Source organism: Dipodomys merriami, unplaced genomic scaffold (assembly GCF_024711535.1).
Source record: "Dipodomys merriami isolate MVZ:Mamm:240054 unplaced genomic scaffold, mDipMer1.0.p SCAF_18, whole genome shotgun sequence".
In the NCBI taxonomy this organism is placed as follows: domain Eukaryota; kingdom Metazoa; phylum Chordata; class Mammalia; order Rodentia; family Heteromyidae; genus Dipodomys; species Dipodomys merriami.
The window spans coordinates 5,834,516-5,851,857 of NW_027203159.1; positions in this window are offsets into that span (position 1 = coordinate 5,834,516).

Consider the following 17,342-nt stretch of genomic DNA (forward strand, 5'->3'; position numbering starts at 1 on the left):
AGTTCAATAGGTAGTAAATTTCAGTATTACAGAGTCTAATGGCCATGAAGCAGAGCTAGAAAATATTAAACATGATTGTTTTGATACACATAAAAGTGAGGGGAATAAAAGTAAATTTAAGTTCCCCAAGATGGAAATATCTATTTTCTGACGTCTAAGGAAGCAAAGAATTTTCATTCTTTTACCCATGGAACAATCCTGCCTAGTGGGTAGAAAATTATAAGAACTACATTTGGGATGTCAGGGGTAGAAAGCAAGAAATGTCCCAGTCACATACCCAGGCCAAAAACATGATTTACAGGTCTAAGACAAAAAAGTAGGAAAAGAGGAAAAGGGACTGTTACCTGTCTCCTTAAGTTAACTGGATTCACCAAACAAATCAGAATCTCTTTCTCCCCATGCTGGAGGATGCCCCACTAGTAGGTTTTCAAAAGCAACAGCTACTTCTGTATTATAACTTCACTGGGTGGAGCCACCATTATTGTAATGTAGCTCATGAACCTCACTTCCATTTTATGAATTGATGGAATTCTGCAATAACACTTCCACATATAACAACAGAAGTGCTGACTTCTGGCCTGAACCTGGAAGAAAAGTCCCATTTCTTTTTAGTATGCATTGGTGGACTCCAATTCAGCAGAATAGAAATGTGTGAGTATTCAGTAAAGGAAAAATGTGAATGGATGTCTCACACTTTTGATCTACACATCAAGTACTGATTCTTTGTAAATTGTTCTGCTTAGACATCTGTACACTTTCTATGGTCTATATATATAGCCACCATAAATCAATCTTTACCTACTATTCTTTCCTTGTTTAGTTTCTTTACTCATCAATATTTTTATTAGGAGACAGTGTCACAAAAAGTCACTTCTAGAACATAATCACATTCTGCCAAAAACATTTCTTTCTTGGAGATATGCTTGATCATTGTACATATCTTTTTAATTCACATTTTTATTAATATTCATGTAAAGTGAGATTAATGTACTCTGGGATTTCTCAAAGCAACTAGTCACAAATATTAAATGAAAACTGCAAGAGAAAGACAAGTTCCCAGATGAATGTTTTTCATTTATGTCATATAGTTTTACTTATACAAATATTATTGTTGCTATATACTATAAAATACACATATAAAAGCTATACAGAAATACCTGTGACTGTATGGTGCTATATATATATATATATATATATATATATATATATATATATATATATACATATATATATATATGCCTTTCCATCATTTAATCATCAATAATATAAACTACATGCAAAGTTCCTGTAGTATAACTTTCCAGTATAGAATTTACAACTCAAGTCTATTAACAAATTTATGTAGAACAAATGAAATTCAATTAGGTTTCAATAAAATATGAAGTTATTATGCAAACTTTTAGAAAGATGGGTTGAAATGTTTCTGATATATAAAAGGTGGTGCATACTATATGTCACCTTTTTAGTATTCAGGTAGATTTTGTATCATTATTTTTCATAAACACCAAGTAATTTCATTTAAAAATATGCCAAAGATTTTTGGGTATACCCTAAGGAAACTTTGAGAATTATATATTCTCAGTGGCAAGATTCTTCATTAAATAACTAGTGTACATGAACAAACTACTCTAAATTAAACTATTTGATGATACATTAATGAGGACAGGATGTTTTGGGCCTACCAATTTCTCTGTTTCGAATAGTTGTTTTTATGAATCCCCAGGAACTGGAGCATTTCTGTATTTCTATGTGTAGAATAATAGAACTTGATTTGAGATAATTCAAACAAACTGACATGGGAGAGAAGTAATAAAAGACCATGGATAGTCATTAAATCTGGAAACATCTGGAAATATCTCTAACTGAAACAAAAAACATGGACACTTAGTTATGGGTAAAAGAAAGGATCGTGTGGCAGTGCTTGATATTGCATCAAGTGAATTAGACATGCCAAAGCAAAGCAGGAAACTTTTCTGAAGTAGATAGAAACAATTCCCATTAGAAGCCTTCTCAGAAGTAATGATCAGGTTTTCTCAGGTCTGTCATGTATGTGTACATCATACTTGGGATATGACAAACTGTTCATGTAAGAATTATTACCTTAGGACTCTAAGGAATCTTGTCCTTTTGTCAATTGAATCAAACTCTAAGACATTATATTCAACTTCTTTTTATGCTTAAATGAACTACAATTCATTTCAACTGTACTAAAATTCAGTACATTTGATTTCTACGTGGAATTCTTCCTGTTATTGTGCAGCAAACACTCTGATCCTCATTGGCATTTCTTCTGTTAAGCCAACAGTGTTTTCTCTGCCTTCCATGTGTGCCAGTAGGCTACTATATACAATACACTTATACTTAAAACATGTTCAAGTACAAATAATAAAGATAAGTTTAGACACGAGGTATGAAGGAATTAAACATATTGTACAATGTGCTTTGACTGGGTTTGTTCATAGAATTTGCCTAAGGATAGTGACAATTACAAATAGTACACATTGCATGCATTTGTAAACTATAACGATATTTAGTATGGCTCCTGAAAAAATAGTAAAAAGTCACTGAATTTGTATTCTAGTAGTTGACATTTAAGCATTTATAAGCATTTTCAACTAAGAACATTTGGGCCAAAAGTGCGCACAGTCTTAGTAACAGGGAAAATGAATTAATGAATCTTTTCCTTTGTGGCAATATTAGACTCAGAATGACAGGGAGCTATATGATACACTGTCCCAAGCTGGATTCTCACCAACAATTTTCTGAAGTAAACATCCATGAATTGATTGATGTTAGGGATGTTATGGACCCTCTAAAATGAAGGCATGCAAATAATTCTCAATGCAAATAATTCTCGATGACTATACATACCGATGACATTCAATTTCTTTTAAAGTAGTTTTGTGCCTGGACAACAGCATAGCACAGACTCTCAAAATAGTCATTGATTATATCCTCTATTATGATATGTAGGCTCCCACTTTCCTGCCATGTTCCCTTTTGGAAAAATGTACGAAGTTAAAAGCAAGCATATGTTTCCTTATTTGCATTTGTCACTGTATGGAAGGACAGAAATAATCTCTTTATATTGTCAGATATTTCCACTATAATATGCCATGTGATAGATTGCTCTTTCCTACATTGATTCCTTGAAACTTTTACAGTCTGTACACAATCCGATATGAATAGAAAATGATGAGATTCACAGGTGGACTATTTACCAGGAGTTCATGTAAATATTCATGTTGAATCAATCACAAGAATTTTACTTACATTCAAATGTTCCTGCAAATATTGCACTTAATATTTTCATCATTTCACTACCAGAAATACTGCTGCTCATCACCAGATACAGCCTGGTTTCAAAACTACCATATCTTGTAACCATCTTCTGAATTCATATATCTAACCGACATCCTAACTATATTGTTCCAACTTTCTTTCCAAAGGTGGATCCTCATAATATATGCTTGAATCACCAGCACAATTTGCAACATGAAGGTTTTTAGTGTACTATTCATTCATGTGCAATACTGTCTGAAAATAAATTGTATTTTCAGAAAGAAAGAGAAAATACCAGTTTGTATGAACAATGAAAGACTTTCAGGGAATACCAAATATTAAATGATGATTGCACTATTGTGCAAAACTGATTGCTAAAATTGGTATGAACTTTGTATTGTATGGTTATGACACATGAGTATTTGCAAAATGTGAAGTTAAAACTTGTCAGCGTTTTTCTAACTGGGGTGAGGTGGTATCTTCATATTGTTTTGATTTGCATTTCTTTTATGGCTAGGGATGTTGAGCATTTCTTCATGTGTCATCCTTCTTTCTTCTTCAGAGAAGTTTCTCTTTAAGCCTTTAGCCCATTTATTTATTGGGCAGTTGTTACTTTGAGGATTTGTTTTTGGGGGATTTAATTTTTTGAGTTCCAAGTATATTTTAGATATGAGAACCCTATCCGTTGTATGGCTAGTGAAGATCTTCTCCAATCTGTGGGCTTTCTATTGATCTTGCTAGCTATGTCCTTTGCCATGCAGAAGCTCTGCAACTTCATGCAATCCCATTTGTCCAAACTTTCTTTGATTTGTTGTGTTTGGGGGTCTCTATTAAAATTTCGCCCTGAGCCAAGGAGACCTAAGGTTTCTCCGGTTCCATCCTGTAATGTTTTCAGAGTGTCTGCTTTGACTTCAAGGTCTTTGTTCCATTGAGAGTTGATTCTGGTGCAGGGTGATATATATGGATCTAGCTTTAGTTTTCTACATGTAGTTAACCAATTTTGCCAGCACCATTTACTGAAGAGGCTGCCTTCCACCCCAGTTTGATGGCAAAAATCAAGAACTCTAATAACAACAGATGCTGGAGGGGATGTGGACAGAAGGGAACCTTACTTCATTGTTGGTGAGAGTGTAAACTTGTTCAACTACTTTGGAAAGTAGTATGGAGGTTCCTCAAAAGACTCCATATAGAGTTGCCCTATGACCCAGCAATCCCATTCTTGGGCATTTACTCAAATGTTTACAAACAAGACCACATTAAAGGTACCAGCACAACTATGTTTATTGCAGCATTATTAACTATAGCTAAGATATGGAACCAACCCAGATGCCCCTCAGGAGATGAATGGATCAAGAAAATGTGGTATATATACACAATGGAATTCTATGTCTCCATCAGAAAGAATGACATTGCCCCATTTGTTAGGAAATGGAAAGACTTGGAAAAAAATTATATTAAGTGAAGTAAGCCAAGCCCAAAGAAACATAGGTCCCATGGGTTCCCTTATTTGCAAAAACAGAAAAAGGTTATTGTATTTATTAGCGAATCATCAATGGTCTCATTATTTTAATGGGATTGACCCAAACACAGATAAATACAAAAGGGAACCTTTCAATAATATTTAAAATAAGTTATTTTAAATTTCCTTCCTATCAGCTAATTTGGATAACCACTAAGTGCTCTATTATTTGCACATTTGACAAATATTGATGTCCCCTCTATATCATATCATACAGATATGATAAAAACAATTTTTATCAGGAGTCAATCTTTAGAAACTCCTACAATTAACCTGTAGAATTGAACTATTCATAAATACATGACACATTGATATATTTATGAAAATATAGCTAATTTTTTGACAACATCCTCAATCTTTCCCTAGTAACACTATGTACTGTGACCATTATTATTTAGCAAACGTTTGCATTTTTCATGCTTCCTAATGGATTCAAAATTATTCTTTGAACATATGGCAAACATTACATATGACACTTCGTTTGTAATTGTATTGAAATTTTTATTACATCCATTTAATATTTTGCATATGTGGCTATAATTCTTCAGTCAATTCATGATAGTCTTATCAGGAAAAAGCATATGAGTTCACACAGTGATATTCAAGTTTACAAAAGGACCAAGAAAACAGAACATTTAATGAATTTATAAAAATCATAAATAAAATAATTCCAAGGTTAATAAATTATATTGTATTTTTATACTACATCCTGTCATAATTTTTGAATGTCTGTAATTCCTCAAATTACAATTGGGTTAATAAATGAGATGTATTTCCAAAAGTGTTATTAAATATTGTATAGACTGTGAGTTTGCCATTACATTATTTGAAAAAGTAGACTGGAACCATAGAACTTACACAAGAAAATGATACAACAAATGACATTGGGAAACATATGTATCAGCAATATTAACAAGGCATGTTGGATACGACCTGTAAAACTTGGGGAGTGAGTTATGGATAGAAAAGAGACGGACAAATACGGAAGAGGGTAACATGTTCACAAAGAATTGTACTCACTATCTTTCTTATGTAACTATACCCATCTTTACCTCACCATAACAATAAAATTAAAAGAAAAATGAAAAGTTATACCTAAATCATAGAAATGATGGAATGACTGTTACATATCACATATGCAACTCATTTTGAAATGGATGAATATGATAATATCTATTTGTAAGTCTTTGAATACTGCTTTTGCAATTAGCTCCTTCTTGGATATACAAGACAAAGAAAGAACAAGAATTTTTGGAAAATCATCCAATTGCTCTCTTTAAAATTCTGATATCTAGATCAGTCTTATGATTATCCATATTTCCATATTACACAATGTATGCTAATGTCTTTTGCACTGAAAATATATAAATATGATTTTGTATTCCCTTGCAAAACCACTCCAGTCCAAAACATACACATGATTTTGAAGCATTTATCATTTTAAAAATGGATGTTAATGAATAAATAGGTGATTACTAAAATTAGATTACTTTTTTCTTCATTCATTAAATCTGAACAATTTTTTGAAACGGTATGCTTCTCCTTTTCAGTGAGCAAGAAAATGGTTCTTCATAATTTCCTCAAACCAAAAACCAAGTTTCTTTTGTTCTCACAATAAGTGAATTCATTGTTCATAGGACTTGTAATGAAAGAGTAAAGAATCTTCAATAAAATTACCACAATAGATGTATTCGTTGCTGTGCAGTAAAAATTATCATACTGTTGTCACTACATTAGCTTTTACCAGTGATTAGTATATTATAATTTACATGTACTTTTTAATAACAAATAAATCATTACAAAATTTGATATCATATAGAATTTTCATATAGACATATATCCTCTACACACGATGCACTGACAATTGAATGAGCACTTACAAGAAAATTTTTAGACATGAATACACTACTGCCCAGAGTTATGACATAAACATTTTATAAGAAGTGACCATTGAGAAAATTGATTGAATGATAAAGGGTTTATTTTCCAGTAGTTATTTAAGAACCTACATAAAGAGGGAACACATGCTGAACATTTTAGGGGCATGATTGTTAAGAAGTGTATTGGAACTAGAAATATAAAAAATCATACCACCTTGCAAAATGAGGAATTCATCAATTTTATAAAATATTCCAAACCTTGTTCAGCTTTCTTTTGTTTTGGTGATTCTGGGGTATGAGCTGAAAGCCTCATACTTATTCTCCTTTAGTAGGTATGTGCTGAGTCATGCTTTCAGCCTCTTTTTCCACTGGTTATTTTGAGGTATATCACACTCTATGCTTTCTTATTTATTTACTTTCCTATTTCCTATTTACTTTTGAGAGGATTATGCAGGCTATCTGGGCACACACCTAGAGACTAAATTTCATATTTTATAGGTTTCCTATTGTTGCTGGGATGACAGGCACAGGTCATCACTTCCAGTATCACTTAGTCAACATAGGTTTGCATGGACTTATCTGTCTGGGCTGGTGTTGAGTTTTTTGGGGTTTTTTTTGTGAAAATACTGTACAGAGGGGTTACAATTAGATGGGCAAGATAATGAGTACATTTCTTTTATCAAGCATTGTAGCCTCCTCATTTGTTTCCCCTTCACATCCCTTCCCAGTCTCCCCCCGCCTCGCCACCCAATCCTCCCCCCCCAAACCAAAGTTGTAAAGTTTGTTTTCGACATGACTACTTGTATTCCTCGTTGTTGCAACGGGTCCACCTGTATCCTTATTTAAGCGACTAGTTTTTCCCCTTCCCCTCCACAAATTATACCGACATCAAATACAGTGAAAGCAGGGGTTATATATAATCTTATAAATGCGTTAAAAACAAATGCATGAAAGAAAAAAACATTTGAATACATATCTTAGGGTTCATTTCACCTAACATCAACTTATCTGACTTTTTCTGCTTGTCTCAGATATATACCAGTTATTGCAAATAAGAGAAACCATGGGACCTGTTTTTTGGGCCTGGCTTACTTCACTTAATATAATTTTTTCCAAGTCTTTCCATTTCCTAACAAATGGGGCAATGTCATTCTTTCTGATGGAGGCCTAGAATTCCTTTGTGTATATATACCACATTTTCTTGATCCATTCATTTACTGAGAGGCATCTGGGTTAGTTCCATATCTTATATCTTACCAATCCCACTTTTGGGCATTTACCCAAATGTTTACAAACAAGGCCATACTAAAGCTGCCAGCACATATATGTTTATTGCAGCATAATTTACTATAGCTAAGACAAGGTGTTGAGTTTTGAATCTTCCATTCTATGCCTTCCAAGAAACTTGGATTTTTTTAAATTTAAATTTTATTTTATTTTATTTGAGAGCATACTGTACAGAGGGGTGACAATTACATTGGCAGGATAATGCATACATTTCTTACCAAGCATTGCAGCCTCCTCCTTTGTTTACCCCTCACCTCCCTTCCCAGCCTCCCTCCTCCCCCCCACCCAATCATACCCCCTCCCCCCACACACCTACATTGTAAAGCTTGCTTTGACCTGACTTTTTGTAATTCTCCTTGTTGCAACAGGTCCACCTGAATCCTTAAACGACTTGTTTGTCCCCATCTCCTCCACATGTTATACTTACATCAAATAAAGTGAAAGAGGGGGTTACACTGTGGGGGAGGGACATACAAAGCAACAAAGAAATAATCTTATAAATGCGTTAGAAACACATGCATGAAAGAAACGAAAACATTAAAATACATATTTAAGGGTTTGTTTTCCTAACATCACATTATCTGACCTTTTCCGCTTGACTCATACCTATACTAGATATTGCAAATAAGGGAAACCATGGGACCTATGTTTCTTTGGCTTACTTCACTTAATATAATTTTTTCCAAGTTTTTCCATTTCCTAACAAATGGGGCAATGCCATTCTTTCTGAAGGAGGCATAGAATTCCATTGTGTATATATACCGGATTATACGTGACAGTCAGTGCTACTAAGGCATGATTTGGGGTAGCAAGATCTTCATTTCATATGCCAGGTTCATCTTAAACTTTTCAAGTAACCCAAATTCATTTAACTCAATATTCTCCTGCGTATTTCTCAAGGGCTTGGATTACAGGAATGCACCACTATGTCTGGCTTTTTAATTATTTTAATTGATATTTTTACTGTCACATAAGTTATATGTGTGAACTATCAGCATCCGGATCTGGTTCTCGTTGCTTCTTTTTACTTCCTTCCTTCCTTCCTTCTTTCCTTCCTTCCTTTCTTCCTTCCTTCCTTCCTTCCTTCCTTCCTTCCTTCCTTCCTTCCTTCCTTCCTTTCCTCCTTTCTTCCTTCCTTCCTTCCCTGCTTCCTTCATTTTGATATACTCTAGTCTGTCTCTGAACTTGCAAGCCTCCTGCCACAGCTTGTTTCAGCTATTGGCAAGTTAACTCTCCACACACACACACCACCCAAAACATCTGATGTATGAATATAGTTGCTGAGAAGTAGGATTAGCCAAATACAGATCCCTCTTTCAATTACATTTTTCCTTTTTTATAATATAGGCTTTATATTATAAAAATGCTGTACAAAGTGGTTACAGTTACATGAATAAGGTAATGAAACATTTCCTAATAAGCATTGTTACCTCCTCTTTTTTCCCCTACCATCCCTTCATTCCCCACTTCCCAACTCCTTCCTTTCCGTCTCAAAGTTGTTTTCAACATAGGGTATTGTACATCTCATGGTTACAATGGATCAACCTGTATCCATTTTTTTTTTATTGTGAGAATACCGTACAGAGGAATTACAATTACATGGGAAAGATAATGAAAACATTTATTATCAAGTATTGTTGCCCCCTCTTTGTTTCCCCTTCCTCTCCCTTCCTATACTCCCCGACCTCACCCCCCCCGGCCCACCCCCCACCCCTACCAAAGTTGTGAAGTTCATTTTTCGACATAACGACTTATACTTCTTATTGTTGCAATGGGTCTACCTGTATCCCTAGTTAAACGATTTGTTTTGCCCTTTCCCTCCACAAATTATTCTAACATCAAATACAATGAAAGCAACCGTTATTATTTAAGCCTTTTGTTATTTCCCTTCCCCTTCTCAATTTAGAAAAAAATGTGCATAAAAGATGCAAGGTACCACAATGAAATACAGTGAAAACCGGGGTTATGCGATGGGGAGAAAATGTAAAAAAAAAAACAACCCACAAAATCACACAGTACATTATAAATACTTTAAAAACAGTAGGAAGAAAGACAAAAAAAAAACTTGCCTCCCTATCTTGGGGTTCATTTCACTTGACATTATCTATATGGTCATATGTACATAGCTTTTGAATTTTTCTGCTTGTCCTAGACATATACTAGTTATTACAGAAGAGACATCATGGGACCTATGTTTCTTTGTGCCTGGCTTACTTCACTTAATATATTTTTTCCAAGTCTTTGCATGTCCTAAAAAGCGTAGTGATAGCATGCTTTCTGAAGGAGGCGTAGAATTCCATTGCATTTCAATACCATATTTTCTTGATCTCTTCATCTACTGAGAGCATCTGGGTTGGTTCCATATCTTACCTATGGTAAATAATGCTATGATAAACATAATTGTGCTGGTACGTTTAGTATAGCCTTGTTTTTGATTATTTTGGTAAATGCCCCAAAGTGAGATTGCTGGGTCATAGATACCTACGTTGAGTCTTTTAGGAACATACATAGTGGTTATACAAGTTTACTACCACCATCAAAGCAGTATGGTTCATTATTGGCCACATCCCACCAGCTTCTCTTGTTATTAGAATTCTTGATTATAGCCATTCTAACTGGGATGAAGTCGAATCTCAATGTTATCTTGATTTGCATTACTTTTATGGCTAGAGAAGATGAGCATTTATTCCTGTGTCTATTAGCCATTCTTATTTTCTCTTCAGAGACATTTCCCTTTCAGTCTTAACCCATTTATTAAGATCCGTTGTTTGGGGTTTAATTTTTTGAATACCAAATATATTTCATTGATTGGTTTATTTATTTATTTATTGTTTTTTGGTTATATTTGTTTGTCATGGAGCCTGAACTCTGGGCTTGGGCCCTGTCCCTGCACTCTTCAGCTCAAGTTGAGCATTCTGCTTAAGCCACATGGCCACTTCTGGTTTTTCTACCGTTTTATTGGGGATAAGAGTCTCACAGACTCTCCTGCTCAGTCTGGCTTTTAACTGATACTCAGATCACAGCCTTCTGAGTAGCTAGGATTACAGTATGGCTAGTGAAGATCTCCTAATTCATGGATTGATCCTTTTTATTATGTCCTTTGCCATGCAGAAGCTCTGTATTTTCATGTCCTACCTTTATTTGAGTTTTTTTCCTGGGTTTTTATTAAGAAAATGTCAGCCTGTGCCACGGAGCCCTAGAGTCTCACTTGTTCCTTCCTGTAATGTTTTAGGGTGTGTGCTTTGACTTTGAGGTAAAAAAAAAACAACTCTTTTTCTTGTTGATTATTTCTATGGTTTTCTTGGACTTGAATTCATTTAATTCTGATTGAATTTTTTATTGTTTCTTTTCATCTACTGGATTGAGGTTTAGCTTGTTCTCTTTTTCAAAAAGCTTCAAGTGCTTTGTTAAATTGTTGGTTTCAGATTTCTCCAGTTTGTTGATGTAGGAACTCATAGCCATAAACTTGCCTCTGAGTATTGTCTTTGCTGTGTACAAGAGGAGCTCGTATTTTGTGTGTTCATTTTTTAAAATATCAGGAATATTTGAATTTCCTTTCTAATCTCTTCCATGTCCAGCTAGTGGTTCAACACTGTGATGTTCAGCCTCCATGTCATACAGGATTTTCCACCTGAAGAGAAAAACCAGATATCACTTAGGAAGCAAAATGAAAATTTTCAGAAAAACATAGAGCAAAACTCATGTAGGAAATTTTTCTTTTGAATTGAACTGGAAGTAAGATTTTTTTAGAAGCCAGTGGTTTTCATTTTTATTCAATGCATTACAAGAAGAGATTTACCTCTAAAAGTATCATTTTCCTCTTTGTTATTGTTAGACAGTTTCTACAGCCTATTTTCTATCTACATAGTAAAACATTTCTCAACTAATATTCCGATTTTGAAGACAATTACATTGCAAGTGTTTACTTTTACTCAAAGCTGGAAAAAACTTACTATTTCATAACTTTTACTATCTGTCACTATCTCCACATTCATCTCTCTAATCATCCTTAAGAAACACTAAAGTACTGCCTGTTGGGTGTAAGTACAGATGAAAGAGTATGGTAAGGTATGAATAAATCACATGATAGTGGTACAGTATTCCTCATAGAAGTACATTTGTTCTGTAGGAGACTGAGAATTTTTAGGGGTCATTATCAAGAAAGGTCCTCAAATCACCCTAATTGAAGACTAGTATATAATGAACAAATTTCTGATTTCCTATGCACACTGGCATCAAAAAAGAATGAAAAGTGCAGAGGCAAAGTTGCACCAGTGAAACCCAAATGAGGCATAGGCACATGCAAATAATTATATGAAGTAGGAAATTTTTATATGTGAGTTAAAAAGGGTAAGAATTCCACCAAATTATCAATTCTAATAAACAACAGCACAGTTCTCAGGAAGTCTAAATGGACTTGTTAAGTCATATTTCCTATTTGTTAATCAATTTACAAGACCATGGTATATTTTGGGCAAATAACATGATACTGGTAAAAGCACCTTCATAGATCTACTGTGCCAGAATGGGTGATTGAGACTTTTGTGTTAATTTTCAGTTGCTTAATGCTGCCATTCATAATCTAAAAGTGTTCTACAATCTTCAGTCACCAAAACATAAAATGCTGAATTTTTTTTCTGCTTGAGAAATTGGTTGCAGAAAATCAAGCTGATATTTCTGTCCATTTGTGTGTGGTCCTCCCAATATTCACCAATGAGTTCCATGAAACCAAACAAATAAGCATATACTAATTTCAATGGAACCAAAGTCAAATGAGGAAGGTATAGTTAAGTTTCATTTGTAGCAAAAGTCCTACAATAACATAGGACTTTTAGACACTTATTATGCTAGATGTACTATTCTCTGATAGTTTAGTAGACACTTCTATGTAATATGGCAATGTCCTTTCTTTTACAATAACTGAGTTTAGTAAAAAGCACTCCTTCAGTTTTTCATTCTATCTAGCATAAGTCTCACTTCAAGTAATGACCCTTTTTCTGTCAGTTTAAACACATCAAATAATTTGCTCAAAACTTTTTTCCTTGCAAGCACAAATCATTAAGATCCTATACATCCTGTTACATAAAGTGTGGCAATTGAACAAAAGTGAAAAACTATGTGGCATAATTTTTCTTTTCTCCTAGAGGCTTTATGAATATTTGTTTGAATTATTTTTTCTAATTCACTAATAATTTTAGGGCAATAGTTTATGGCAAATGTCATTTTGAACCTACAATGAATATCTATATCTCTCCTAGATATAATGGTTGAGTATAACTTAGACACAAAATTTGGGGTCAAAATCAAATAGTGTCACACAACAAGCAATGGAAATGCAATTGTCATCTGGTACTCATTTATCTATATGAACTGAAAAGAAATTATATGCAAAGATGAAAAAGTGTAGTTCTTCCTTCCTAACTACAAGCAATAGTTTGAATTGAACTGTGACTATGTAATTGTGGAAAAAATATACATGTTGATAATCTCTATTTATTATTAGAAGATTTTAAATGGAATGAAGAAACCAAACACCCTTCACAAAAATTTTAGTGCTCACACAATTCCTATTAATCTTTGATTAGCTGTCTCAGGCTCACAAAATTCTTGTATTAAGTTTTGGTTAGCCTCATCATGCTCGTGAAGTTCCTGTATTAATCTTTGGTTTGCCTGTTTTTGATGTCTCTCATGTTCACACTGAGTCCTTTACAGGTTTTCAGTCCTTTCTTTCACCATATATACTAGTAGTGTTTGTTTGTAGAGCTTTTCAGGAAATGTCCTCTATATTATTCATTAACTGTTCTGTCACCTGATTATTATGAGTGGGAGTTGAGATACTCAGCATTTTTTGTGTGTTTCTCCAGCTTATTCTTCCCATTTGTTATTAAAGTAACACCAATTTTGTGCTAGAACACTATTTAAGGCAAGCATCAACCAAAACCCTGTAGTTTCACAGTCAAAATGGCAGGATTTTATCTTAGTTCAATGGATACAATCTATTCAACATCAGACAACTATGGATTAATGGGCTAAGACCATCAAACATGGACTCAGCAAACCAGAAATTATTAGTTTTAGGGAGAAATGTGGGGGAAAATAGGATTATAGGGATGTGGAGAAATAAAAGGAGTGAATTTAACCAAGTCCTAATCTCAGAGAGGGAAATGGATATTACAGAATGATAGAAGAAAGATTAATGAATAAAAAATAACAGAAAAAATTAAATCTAAAAAATGAGACACTTAAAACTTTTGTATGGATAAAGAAATGATATTGAGAGAAGAAAAGGATAGAATGAGAGGAGATAGGGAAAAATATATAAAAAATAAAAAATCTTAACATTGGAATACTTGAAAATTATAAAAGTATAAAGATATAATACTATTAAAGTAGTTAAACCTAAGAGTTTGTGAATTGAGTAATAATTTTCTGAATTAAGCATGTACACAATGAGGGATGAGACCTATTAATCGATGACATGTATATAACTCGAGATGAGCAGAAGAACAATTAAGTCACTAAAAAGAAAGAAAAAGAAAAAGGAACAAAAGGTCAAAAGGGATTTTAAAAAACATTCACATCTAAACACCTAAAATAAAAATTATGAAAGAAAATAAAATAATAGAAAATAATTGTTTTAATTTAAAACATAGGTAAAAATAACAAAACAAAACCAAAAACGGGTGCTGGAGGGTCATGTCTGTAAACCTAGCTATTCAAGAAGCTGTGATATGAAGATTGTGGTTCAAAGCCAGCCCTGGCAGGAATGTCCATGACACTCTTATCTCCAGTAAACCACTAGAAAACAGGAAGTGGTGCTGTGGCTCAAGCAGTAGAGTGCTCACCTTGAGCTGAATAGCTGAGGGATAGTGCCCAAGCCCAGAGTTCAAGTCCTAAAAACGAAAAAAAGAAAGTTTTTTGATATATATATATAATATATATATATATATATATATATATATATATATTTGTGTGTGTGTGTTTGTGTGTGTGTGTGTGTGTGTGTGTGTGTGTGTGTGTGTGTGTGTGTGTGTGTGTGTGTGTGGTGGTGAAGATTTTGCATCTCCCCTATATCTATAACCAGTCTCTTGGTGGACTCTTCGGTCTGTTGTGGGGTTTGATTTTCCAGAGGCTTGCTTGGTTTCTTTTTTTTTTTTTTTTAATTTAATTTTATTTTATTTGAGAACATACTGTACAGAGGGGTTACAATTACATGGGCAGGATAATGCATACATTTCTTAAAAAGCATTGCAGCCTCCACCTTTATTTACCCTTCGCCTCCTTTCCCAGCCTCCCCCCTCCCCCCTACCCAATCATACCCCCCTCTCCCCCATACCGACATTGTTAAGCTGGTTTTGACATGACATTTTGTACTTCTCATTGTTGCAACAGGTCCACCTGAATCCTTAAACGACTTGTTTGTCCCCATCTCCTCCACTTGTTATACTGACATCAAATATAGTGAAAGCGGGGGTTACACTGTGGGGGAGGGACATACAAAGCCACAAAGAAATAATTTTATAAATGCGTTAGAAACACATGCATGTAAGAAACGAAAACATTAAAATACATATTTAAGGGTTCATTTTCCTAACATCACATTATCTGACCTTTTCCGCTTGACTCATACCTATACTAGATATTGCAAATAAGGGAAACCATGGGACGTATGTTTCTATGGGCCTGGCTTACTTCAATTAATATAATTATTTCCAAACCTTTCCATTTCCTAACAAATGGGGAAATGTCATTCTTTCTGAAGGAGGCATAGAATTCCATTGTGTATATATACCACATTTTCTTGATCCATTCATCTACTAAGGGGCATCTGGGTTGGTTCCAGATCTTAGCTATGGTAAATAATGCTGCAATAAACATAGCTGTGCTGGTAGCTTTAGTGTGGTCTTGTTTGTAAATATTTGGGTAAATGCCCAAAAGTAGTATTGCTGGATCATAGGGGAGATCTATGTGAAGTCTTTTGAGGAACCTCCATACTGCTTGCCAAAGTGGTTGAACAAGTTTACATTCCCACCAACAGTGAAGTAAGGTTCCTTTCTGTCCACATCCCCTCCAGCATCTGTTGCTGTTAGAGTTCTTGATTTTTGCTGTTCTAACTGGAGTGAGGTGATATCTCAATGTTTTTTTGATTTGCATTTCTTTTATGGCTAGGGATGTTGAACATTTCTTCATGTGTCTATTGGCCATCCTTCTTTCTTCTTCAGAGAAGCTTCTCTTTAAGTCTTTCGCCCACTTATTGATTGGGCAGTTGTTTCTTTGAGGATTTGTTGTTGGGTGGTTTAATTTTTTGAGTTCCAAGTATATTTTAGGTATGAGACCCTTGTCCGTTGTATGGGTAGTAAAGATCTTCTCCCAATCGGTGGGCTTTCTATTGATCTTGCTAGCTATGTCATTTGCCCTGCAGAAGCTCTGCAACCTTATGCAAGCCCGTTTGTCCAACATTTCTTTGATTTGTTGTGCTTCCGGGTCTCTATTCAGAAAGTTTCGGCCTGAGCCAAGGAGACCTAGGGTTTCTCCTATTCCATCCTGTAATGTTTTCAGAGTGTCTGCTTTGAGTTCAAGGTCTTTGATCCATTTGAAGTTGATTCTGGTGCAGGGTGATATATAAGGATCTAGCTTTAGTTTTCTACATGTAGTTAACCAATTTTGCCAGCACCATTTACTGAAGAGGCTGTCTTTCTTCCATTCTATTGTTTTAGCTTCCTTATCGAAGATTAGATGGCTATAGGTCTGTAGGTTCATTTCTGGGTTTTCAATTCTATTCCATTAGTCCTGAGGTCTGTTCATATGCCAATACCAAGCTGTTTTGATTACTATGGCTTTATAGTAGAGTTTGAAATTTGGTATTGATATTCCTCCAGCAGTGTTCTTTCCGTTGAGGAACATTTTTGCTATTCGGGGTCTTTTATTGTTCCATATGAATTTTTGGATTGCCACTTCTATGTCCTTGAAGAATGAGGGTGGAGTTTTGATAGGTATCGCATTGAATTTGTTGATAGAATTGGGAAGTATTGCCATTTTCACGATGTTAATCTTGCCAATCTAGGAGCATGGGAGGTTTTGCCATGTTTTTAAGTTCTGTGTTGATTTCCTTTTTCAAGATTTTAAAGTTTTCATCATATAGGTCCTTCACTTCTTTGGTTAAGTTAATTCCTAGGTATTTTATTTTTTGTGGGGCTATTACAAATGGAGTTGCTTTCCTAATTTCAGCCACAATTTTCTCATTGTTGGCATGCAGAAAAGCCATTGATTTTGGGGGGTTAATTTTATAACCTGCTACTTTGCCAAAGTTTTGAATCAGCTTGAATTATTTGAGAGTGGAGTATATGGGATTCTTTAAATACAAGATCATTTCA